Here is a 12,290-nt window from a genome sequence, read left to right on the forward strand (position 1 = left end):
GTGATGTGACCTCTAGATGGAGACATCCGGCTGATGGGGATTATATGTGAGAGAGCGGTGATGTGACCTCTAGATGGAGACATCCGGCTGATGGGGATTATATGTGAGAGATCGGTGATGTGACCTCTAGATGGAGACATCCGGCTGATGGGGATTATATGTGAGAGATCGGTGATGTGACCTCTAGATGGAGACATCCGGCTGATGGGGATTATATGTGAGAGATCGGTGATGTGACCTCTAGATGGAGACATCCGGCTGATGGGGATTATATGTGAGAGATCGGTGATGTGACCTCTAGATGGAGACATCCGGCTGATGGGGATTATATGTGAGAGAGCGGTGATGTGACCTCTAGATGGAGACATCCGGCTGATGGGGATTATATGTGAGAGATCGGTGATGTGACCTCTAGATGGAGACATCCGGCTGATGGGGATTATATGTGAGAGATCGGTGATGTGACCGCTAGATGGAGACATCCGGCTGATGGGGATTATATGTGAGAGAGCGGTGATGTGACCTCTAGATGGAGACATCCGGCTGATGGGGATTATATGTGAGAGATCGGTGATGTGACCTCTAGATGGAGACATCCGGCTGATGGGGATTATATGTGAGAGATCGGTGATGTGACCTCTAGATGGAGACATCCGGCTGATGGGGATTATATGTGAGAGATCGGTGATGTGACCTCTAGATGGAGACATCCGGCTGATGGGGATTATATGTGAGAGATCGGTGATGTGACCGCTAGATGGAGACATCCGGCTGATGGGGATTATATGTGAGAGATCGGTGATGTGACCTCTAGATGGAGACATCCGGCTGATGGGGATTATATGTGAGAGATCGGTGATGTGACCTCTAGATGGAGACATCCGGCTGATGGGGATTATATGTGAGAGATCGGTGATGTGACCTCTAGATGGAGACATCCGGCTGATGGGGATTATATGTGAGAGATCGGTGATGTGACCTCTAGATGGAGACATCCGGCTGATGGGGATTATATGTGAGAGATCGGTGATGTGACCTCTAGATGGAGACATCCGGCTGATGGGGATTATATGTGAGAGATCGGTGATGTGACCTCTAGATGGAGACATCCGGCTGATGGGGATTATATGTGAGAGATCGGTGATGTGACCTCTAGATGGAGATTATATGTGAGAGAGCGGTGATATGACCTCTAGATGGAGACATCCGGCTGATGGGGATTATATGTGAGAGATCGGTGATGTGACCTCTAGATGGAGACATCCGGCTGATGGGGATTATATGTGAGAGATCGGTGATGTGACCTCTAGATGGAGACATCCGGCTGATGGGGATTATATGTGAGAGATCGGTGATGTGACCGCTAGATAGAGACATCCGGCTGATGGGGATTATATGTGAGAGAGCGGTGATGTGACCTCTAGATGGAGACATCCGGCTGATGGGGATTATATGTGAGAGATCGGTGATGTGACCGCTAGATAGAGACATCCGGCTGATGGGGATTATATGTGAGAGAGCGGTGATGTGACCTCTAGATGGAGACATCCGGCTGATGGGGATTATATGTGAGAGATCGGTGATATGACCTCTAGATGGAGATTATATGTGAGAGAGCGGTGATATGACCTCTAGATGGAGACATCCGGCTGATGGGGATTATATGTGAGAGATCGGTGATGTGACCTCTAGATGGAAACATCCGGCTGATGGGGATTATATGTGAGAGCGGTGATGTGACCTCTAGATGGAGACATCCGGCTGATGGGGATTATATGTGAGAGATCGGTGATGTGACCTCTAGATGGAGACATCCGGCTGATGGGGATTATATGTGAGAGAGCGGTGATGTGACCGCTAGATAGAGACATCCGGCTGATGGGGATTATATGTGAGAGATCGGTGATGTGACCTCTAGATGGAGACATCCGGCTGATGGGGATTATATGTGAGAGATCGGTGATATGACCTCTAGATGGAGACATCCGGCTGATGGGGATTATATGTGAGAGATCGGTGATGTGACCTCTAGATGGAGACATCCGGCTGATGGGGATTATATGTGAGAGATCGGTGATGTGACCTCTAGATGGAGACATCCGGCTGATGGGGATTATATGTGAGAGATCGGTGATGTGACCTCTAGATGGAGACATCCGGCTGATGGGGATTATATGTGAGAGATCGGTGATGTGACCTCTAGATGGAGACATCCGGCTGATGGGGATTATATGTGAGAGATCGGTGATGTGACCTCTAGATGGAGACATCCGGCTGATGGGGATTATATGTGAGAGATCGGTGATGTGACCTCTAGATGGAGACATCCGGCTGATGGGGATTATATGTGAGAGATCGGTGATGTGACCTCTAGATGGAGATTATATGTGAGAGAGCGGTGATATGACCTCTAGATGGAGACATCCGGCTGATGGGGATTATATGTGAGAGATCGGTGATGTGACCTCTAGATGGAGACATCCGGCTGATGGGGATTATATGTGAGAGATCGGTGATGTGACCTCTAGATGGAGACATCCGGCTGATGGGGATTATATGTGAGAGATCGGTGATGTGACCTCTAGATGGAGACATCCGGCTGATGGGGATTATATGTGAGAGATCGGTGATGTGACCTCTAGATGGAGACATCCGGCTGATGGGGATTATATGTGAGAGATCGGTGATGTGACCTCTAGATGGAGATTATATGTGAGAGCGGTGATATGACCTCTAGATGGAGACATCCGGCTGATGGGGATTATATGTGAGAGATCGGTGATGTGACCTCTAGATGGAGACATCCGGCTGATGGGGATTATATGTGAGAGATCGGTGATGTGACCTCTAGATGGAGACATCCGGCTGATGGGGATTATATGTGAGAGATCGGTGATGTGACCTCTAGATGGAGACATCCGGCTGATGGGGATTATATGTGAGAGATCGGTGATGTGACCGCTAGATAGAGACATCCGGCTGATGGGGATTATATGTGAGAGAGCGGTGATGTGACCTCTAGATGGAGACATCCGGCTGATGGGGATTATATGTGAGAGATCGGTGATGTGACCGCTAGATAGAGACATCCGGCTGATGGGGATTATATGTGAGAGAGCGGTGATGTGACCTCTAGATGGAGACATCCGGCTGATGGGGATTATATGTGAGAGATCGGTGATATGACCTCTAGATGGAGATTATATGTGAGAGAGCGGTGATATGACCTCTAGATGGAGACATCCGGCTGATGGGGATTATATGTGAGAGATCGGTGATGTGACCTCTAGATGGAAACATCCGGCTGATGGGGATTATATGTGAGAGCGGTGATGTGACCTCTAGATGGAGACATCCGGCTGATGGGGATTATATGTGAGAGATCGGTGATGTGACCTCTAGATGGAGACATCCGGCTGATGGGGATTATATGTGAGAGAGCGGTGATGTGACCGCTAGATGGCGGCATCCGGCTGATGGTGGTAATTAGTGATGGGCGAGCACTAAAATGCTCCGGTGCTCGTTGCAGAGGCTGAAGCTGGAATTGGGACACATCAAACACCCATATTTTTTTGCTCGACCTTCCTGTCTGAATTCATAGGGGACCACAGCAGCACAACACTTTTTGAACCTAGAGCAGTGTCAAAAGGTTGTTGGTTGGATAGCGGATAATGCTTCTAGTCACTTTTCCACCACCACCACCCTGTCTTCTACACGGTCAAGTCTGAGTAGCTTGAGTCTGGACCGCATATTCCTCACCCTGATCCTCCTTCCTCCCACCATGCCGAGTGCCCGGAGACATCTGATTCCACACTTGTACACTCCCAATAGCTGTTCACTTTACCATTTATAGATTCGGGCCTCTCGTCTGGTCCACTTGAAGCGGGGCAAGATGAGATCACATGTAGCGATGCCCAAATATTTCAGCAGCCACAGCCACATGAAGGTGATGGTGGAAAAGTATCAGAAGAGGGGGTCGATGATGAGACACAATTGTCAGGAGGACCAGGGTGCGGAAGTGGAAGACGAGGTGGTGGATAACATTATTAGTAATTTTCATAGAGCCATTTATTCCATGGCGCTTTTTATGTGAAGAAGGGGCAGACATAGACAAGTACACTAAACATGAGCAATACAAGGCACACGCAAGTACAGAAGGAGAGAGGACCCTGCCCGCAAGGGCTCATAGTCTACAGGGAATGGGTGAGGATACAGTAGGAGAGGGTAGAGTTGGTTGTGCGGTGCAGTAGACTGAGGATAATATTTTCTTTAGCGCCAACATATTCCGCAGCGCTTTACAGTTTAACAGTTCCAAATCACTGCAGGTTGTAATCTTGTCGGAAGAGGTTGGCCTTCACGTTTGTTTTGTATGTGTCCATGTATAAGAGGGTGAACTGTGAGTACACCAGGAGAGCACTAGGACCCTGTGGTGTTTGCCTGTTTCAGCTAAGAGCAGGTGCTGCCAGTGCCCAGGAATCTGTGTGTTCTGGGGGGTGGAGCCTAGTGTCAGCTGTCTAGAGCTGTAAGGGAAGCTTCCAGAAGGAGAAGGGAGACTGCCTTAAGAGACACTGTGTGTGTGTGGAGCAGCTTGTGAGAAGCAAAGAGTTTGAACCCTGTAAGAGACTGTGCTGCAACCCTTCATCTTGGGAGCCTGAGGCCTTGCTGTGGAACAAAGACTGAGTGTTCCTGAGAGCTGTGTGATTGTGGAGCTCTGTGGAGTCCCTGTTGAGATGAGCTGAGAAGCAATATTGGACAGACATTTTATACAGAAACAGGCGTATTGCTTCTAGGAGAATTCGTGAGGCCTCCTGGAGGAGAGACGGCATCTTGAGGCTACAGAACTATAAGTCCCCGGCGTTTGTGTTCGGCACCGGCCGACAAGACGAGGAACTTTGTGTTGCTACAACTGATTGGCGCCAAAGATATGGTTCTGGCTACAGCCGATGCAATCTGCATGCCTGAGAGGAGACTCACCTCAGGTTAAAGGTACCATAGTCATAGATACCCGGGTATCCCTAGTTGAAGCGCTTAAGGACCTTTATTTAGGGTATGTGCACACAGTGCGGATTGGCCTCTGCCGATCCACTGTAGATTCGCAGGCATTGTACAGTGCAAATCAATGGGATTTCAAAACCGCTGTGCACATGCTGTGCATTTTTCCACGCAGATTTGCTGTGGTTTTCAATCCACAGCATGTCGATTTCACAGCGGTTTCACACTTGTTCCATTGTCTAGGTGTCAAACCACTGGAAAATCCGCAGGTGAACCGCAGGTCACTTTACCTGCGGTTTTACCTGCAATTCTGCGTGAAAAAATCTGCAGCTCAATCCGCACTGTGTGCACTCACCCTTATATGTATTGTTATTGTAGGTTTGTGTAGGTTATACTCAGTGAGCCATTCCAGGGGGTCCCTTGATATCACTACGTTTGATTAAGGGTATGTGCACACGGTGCGGATTCTGCTGCGGATCCGGCCCTGCGTATGTGCAGCAGAACTGCATGTCATGTACAGTACCATTAAAGCCTATGTAAATCAAAATCCGCTGTGCACATGATGCGTTTTTTTCCGCGCGGATTGAAAACTGCAGCATGCCACTTCTTTTGTGCAGTTTTCCACCTGCTCCATTCTAGAAATCCGCAGGGGGAAAACCGCTCAAAAACGGCAGTAAATCCGCATGAAAAATGCAGGTCATTTGACCTGCGGATTTAGTAAAATCCGCGTGGAAAAATCCGCGGGAGAATCCACACCATGTGCACATAGCCTAACACACTCTTCAGGGAATCTTGATATTGATTTCAGCTCCGACTGAGTGAGTGTACTGAATAAGGGGTGGTTCACATTGCGATATGGCCCTGCGTTCAACGCATCCGTTACATAGCGGCACTAACGCCATTTAGCGGATGCGTTAACGCACCCATTGGCCACCATTATAGTAACGCATCCTAACGCATGCCAAATTCGGCATCCGTTAGCGATGATACGTTACTTTGTGACGCACCCTCGAACGTGGTCTACAGCGTTCTAGGGTGCGTTAGGTCTAGTGCACAGCGAATGGACGCGTTCGCTGTGCATAGACGTGTATGGCTAACGCATGGTAACAAAATGCTACCACGTGTTAGCGCTAGGTGCATAAAAGATGTCAAAAATGAAATCTGCCCTAGCGCATCCGTTTAACGGTTCCGTTAAACGGATGCCCCTAATGCAATGTGAACCTAGCCTAGGGGTATTTCAGTCTGTTTCTTCCATATACTAAGTTCTACTTCATCTGCTGTTTGAGTAAAGACTCTTTTGGGATTTCTGCCTCAGTCTCGACCTGTGACCCACTGGATCTTAATCGGACCTCCGGTCATTACACGTGGTAGGCGGTAGTCTAATGTATTGGGGTAGAGAGTTAGAGTGTGGCCGGGATCACACATGCGAGGGATACGGCCGAGTCTCGCAGGTTAATGCCCGGCACTGCCGCCGTTACTCAGGAGCGGAGTGTGCGGCCGCACGCTCCGATCCGAGTGCCGGGTATTAACATGGGAGACTCGGCCGTATTCCTCGCATGTGTGATCCCGGCCTCTGGGTGAAGCACAGTAGATGTCTTGTATGTGGTTGAGGGAAGAAGAGATGAGGGGAATAGAGAAGAAGATGTTGAGAGGATCGAAGGCTGCGTGTAGGTAAGTCCAGGGAGACCATGTCACGGATTTATTTAGGAGACAGGTTGTGGATGGCTTTGTATGTCATAGTTTTAGGGTTTAGAGAGGAGAGGCTGGGGAATAACGGGGAGACAGGTGGATTAGTCAGGCAGCATAGTTTAGGATAGATTGTAGTGGTGAATGAGTGCTCTAGGGCAGGGTTCCCCAACTCCAGTCCTCAAGGCCCACCAACAGATCACGTTTTCAGGATTTCCTTAGTATTGCTCATGTGATAATTGCTTCACCTGTGCAATACAAAGGAAATCCTGAAAACATGATCTGTTGGGGAACCCTGCTCTAGGGGAGGCCAGAGAGTAGAAGGTTGAAATAGTCGAGGCGGGAAATGATGGGGGTGTGCAAAATGGTTTTTGCAGTTTCTTGGTCAAGGAGGCGGAATCTTTCTGAAACCTGATCTTCGGTGTCGGTCTAAAATAAAGGACTCCGTCCCAGCCGCCACTATTTCTCCCGATGTGCCGTGATGGCATTACACAAGCATGTGTCCCTCTACATTACCTGGAAAGTTCACCTAACCATGGACATGTGGACAAGTGCTTGTGGGCAGGGACAGTACATCTCGCTGACGGCACACTGGGTTAACATAGTGGAAGCCGGGACCCAGACAGACCTTTGAATGGAACCCGTCCTCCCGATGCCGAGAATTGCGGCCTCTACATCAATCAGGGTTGCCCCCACAGGCTACAGCTCCTGCATCTTATCCACCTCCTCCTCCTCTTCAGCCTCCATCTCCGATATGAGCACATCGGTCACAAGCTGGAAGCACTGCACCACTGCCTCAGCCAAGCGTCAACAGGCTGTGCTGAAGCCAATATGCTTAGGTGACAAACAGCACAATGCTGAAGAGTTGTGGACAGCTCTGAAAGAGCAGGCAGATCTGTGGCTGACACCACTGAGCCTATAGCCTGGCATGGTCGTGTGTGACAATGGCCGGAACCAGGTGGCGGCTCTGAGGCGAGACGAGCTCACACACATACCATGCATGGCCCATGTGCTTTACTTTGTTGTTCAACGGTTTCTCAAAAGCGACCCGGAGCTGCCGGGTCTGCTTGTGAATGTACGACGCCCTGCTTGCCTATTTTAGAAAGTCAGCTACAGCTTCCGCCGCTCTTGCCGTGCTTCAGCAGCGTTTGCAGCTTCAGGCTCACCGACTGTTGTGTGATGTGCCCATGCGTTGGAACTCTACACTGCACATGTTGGAAAGGATTTGTGACCAGAAGAGGGCAGTTGTTGACTACCAGCATCAACAAGGCCGTCGGTATTTAGTTCAGAGTTTACACAAGATTTCAGGAGTGGACATGTATGTCAGACATGTACTATCCTCCAAAACTTTGAGGAATCCACCAAGATGGTGATCGGTGATGACGCCATAATTAGCGTCACCATCCATATTCTTTGTGTTCTAATAAAAATAGTTATTTATATAGTGCAAACATATTTACAGTTTAACTTATCAAACACAACAGTCCTAAGTAACAATAATAACATTAACAATAATGCTATAATTAAATCAAACGATAACGACCCTGCTCGTGAGAGCTTATAATCTACAATGAGGTGGGTGAGATACCAAGTACAGGGGAGTATTTACAGATATATTTACAATGATAGTGCAGAGGTTAGTCGAAAATCGGGGATGGCCTGAGGATAAGAAGGAGAGCATGGTCAGTCGTCCTCTTGGTGAGGACATGGAAGTCTTGCCTGTTAGCAGTCTGGCACGCATTGACTGAGTTTCTGCCTTTCCCGTGACCTTCGCATTCTTGAAATTTTGGCTGACAGCCAGGCAATACAGATTGGTGACACTTCTAGACACCCACTAATAGGAGAACTTGATATCTTATTCCAGAGGCAGACAGGTGTACAAAAATGTTGCCATACCAGAGGGCCCTTCTTGCGGAATTATAAAAAAAAAAAAAAAATTCCCATCTCAAAACGCTGGCGGCAGAGGTCACAGATCATTGGACAACCAAGGAGTACAGGTGAGAGAGACACAACTCCAATCCAGCAGAGGCAGGAGAACAATGGCAAAGTTATGGGAGCGTTTTCTCAGACCCTCCCATCGCCTTGGCCCTGAGGCATGGGGTACTCTCGTAAGGAGTGCAAAGTTTTGGAAAATGCCGAGTGCCTTATAATTATTGGCTATCCACGCTGGACACGTGACATGAACTGGCTCTCTGTACTGTGCACATGCGCTGCACTCAGTCACGGAGCGCACGGCACCTCACTCTCTGGCGGTCACGGCACACGGCGTATTGCTCTATGGCAGTACCACTTGTAGCTGCAGGAGCTGACGGGAACATTCCTTCGCGGCGCCAGTGGTCTAAGGACTGAGTACGCTGCTCAGCCTCCTATGCACTGCTTGACCACCCCAAGCAACTGCTGTCGTGCCCGCTTTCTCTTAGGATCGCCCCTCTGCGTCTAGGTCACCGGGTTGTCTGCTGCAGTCCGTCGCTTCGGGTGCGTAGTGCGCTGCCCCCCTTACTGCTCACACGCTGACAGCGGGGGACGCGCTCCTGCTTTGCGTGTTTTTTCCATCCGCTTCCGGCCAGGTTTCCTGTAATGGGGCCTGTCCTTTCCCCTATTCATTCCTCCGGAAAATGGGGGATGCAGCCTTGACAGTCCCGTACGCGGCACAGCACAGGTACCCGGAGCCCGGTCATATTTACCAATCAGTTCTTTAATGCAAGCATCATAGAAGGTGTCACGGGGTCCTTCTTCGATACCACACAGCAACAGAGCGAGGGAAGTGCGAACAATCCCAAGACCTTTATTACAGGCAAAATTAGAAGGTCCATAAACAATCCACCACACTGAGGATACAATAGTCCAGAAACAGGATAAAATGTCCAGGGAGATGAGAGTCCAAAACTCTAGCAGCCAGAGGATAAAATGGGTCCATACGCTTCCTTCTGTCTGACGTGCAGTCTTCACACGATCATCACCACACAGCAACTATTTATTATAAAGAAAATGGCACCACACAAAAAGTCTGGAAAGCAACAACCATGAAAAAATAGAGAAAAGCTACAGACTTAAACCAGGATCACCTGAATAGACAAAATCATTTTATTGGATACAAAAAAGGACATAACCCATTAAAAATATTTAAAAAGTCATAGATATGACAATAAACAGTGCTGGCCCACAATAAGGCTAGAAAACTCCCCCCCCCCAAGGAAACACATGGTATGCATAAATTGTTGGTATAGACTTATATCTCAAGAGATAATATAATAAGCATGGCAATACATATAAGAATCAATGATAATAGCTCAAAAAAGGTATAAATAGAAATAAATCAGCTGCATTTGTGGAGTCATATATCAATACCTATTCATTGGTCACCAACATGCTAATATACCCTGTAAACGTGCAACCATGAATATGCCCCAATAGCTACAATCGCCATGTGAAATCATGTGAGAAATCACAAGGAGGGAAGAGAAGCATTCCCAAAAATGCAGGATGTAATAATCACGAAAGATATTCATACAAAGAGCCGCTTGAATGTAGTGAATACCAAGCTTGTGGAAATGCCCAACGCGTGTCGCCACACCAAGGTGGCTTCATCAGGGGCAAGACAAGCTCCCCCTGCAATAAATATGCCTATTTGATCGTATTAAGCTTCTACTTGGAGGGATTGGTGTTCACTATATTCAAGCGGCTCCTGATTATTATATTATCTCTTGAGATATAAGTCTATACCAACAATTTATGCATACCATGTGTTTCCTTGGGGGAGTTTTCTAGCCTTATTGTGGTCCAGCAGGGTTGTCATATCTATGACTTTTTAAATATTTTTAATGGGTTATGTCCTTTTTTGTAGCCAATAAAATGATTTTGTCCATTCAGGTGATCCTGGTTTAAGTCTGTAGCTTTTCTCTATTTTTTTCACACAGCAACTGACTTGTCCAGCTCCTGTCCTCCCCACCCCCCTTCCATGTGTCCAGGGGTAGTCAGACAGGTTGGGGCAGTTAGCAGGCCTCCCAGAGGAGACAAAGGAGCCTTGGGGATTAAGGAACTACAGGGGGTCATCAAGAGACAGATACAGTCAGGCTATAGACATACAAGGCAACAAGAAAAACACTATGAAGATCAGTGAAATAGAAATATGCACAAAATGATATCCACATAGCCTATCACAGCATCACAACCTCTTCCCCCCCCCCATAATAAGTGAGCACGCTATGAGGTCTACACAGACCTCTGGCCTGCTCACTTTAGTCCACATTGCTCAATCATTTATAGTTCCTTGTGCAGTGGCAGGGGTAGGTCGGCCTGGGGAGCCTATGGTTCTTCTTGTCGAGACAGTCTATCAGCGTTCTGGTGTTGGCTTCCCCGCTTAGATTGGATGGAGAAGCTGTAGGGTTGTAAGGACAAGCTCCACCGCAGCAATCTTCCATTGTCCCCTGATACGCAGTTCAGCCATGTGAGGGGGTTGTGGTCTGTAACAATTGTGAAGTCTCTGCCATACAAGTAGGGCTGCAATTTTTTTAGCGCCCATACGATGGCAAGGCACTCCTTTTTCAATAGTGGCAGAGGCAACTTCCCGAACCAGTAGTTTCCGACTGGCAAAAGCAATGGAATGTTCTTCTCCGGCGGCGTTCACTTGGCTAAGTACTGCCCCAATCCCAAAGGTGGATGCATCTGTCTTCACAAGGAACCTGTGCTTATAATCAGAGGCAGCCAAGACAGGAGCAGTGATGGGGCGGTCTTTAACGCTGAAAAGGCATCCTCGCATGCCGTCGTCCATGTTACATTCCTAGGCATGTTCTTGTGGGTCAGGTCGGTTAGGGGCTTGGCCAAGGTGCTGAAGTTGGCAACAAATTTCTGATAGTAACCAGCAGTTCCTAAAAACGCAAGTACCTGCTTGTTGGGCTGGGGTCTACACCAGTTGCTAATGGCTTCTACCTTGGCAGGCTCAGGCCTTAGGGTCCAGCCCCCTACTCTATGCCCGAGGTACTGCACCTCAGCCATCCCTATTTGGCATTTATCCGGGCGAATGGTCAGTCTTGCAACAAGGATACAGTTTAGCACTATGCCCAAGTGTTTAAGATGTTCCTCCCAGGTTGTGCTAAAAATGGCGATGTCATCTAAGTAAGCACAGGCAAAGTCCTGACATTGTTGTAACAGTCGATCTACCAGTCTCTGGAAAGTAGCGGGGGCAGTTTTCATCCCAAAGGGCATTCCCAGGAACTCATAAAGCCCAAATGGAGTAATGAAGGCTAAGCGCTCCCGAGCGTCCTCCGTTAGGGGTATCTGCCAGTACCCCTTAAGTCTAATGTGGTCACAATTTGGGCACTGGCCATACGATCTAATAGATCATCAATCCTGGGCATGGGATAAGCATCACTCTTGGTGGCATCATTTAATCGTCTGTAATCAGCGCAGAATCGTGTTGTACCATCCTTCTTGGGGACCAGGACGACAGGAGAGGCCCAAGAACTGTGAGATGGCTGAATAACTCCCAGTCATTTCATCTCCTCCAGTTCGTCCTTTATCATGCCTTGAACAGCCTCTGGAACCCGGTAGGCAGCCTGCTGGATGGGGCGTTGTCCGAGGGTTTCCACATGGTGACTGGTGAGAATAGTCTT

This window comes from Dendrobates tinctorius, unplaced genomic scaffold (genome assembly GCF_039654945.1).
Source record: "Dendrobates tinctorius isolate UK_male_01 unplaced genomic scaffold, ASM3965494v1 ptg000367l, whole genome shotgun sequence".
In the NCBI taxonomy this organism is placed as follows: domain Eukaryota; kingdom Metazoa; phylum Chordata; class Amphibia; order Anura; family Dendrobatidae; genus Dendrobates; species Dendrobates tinctorius.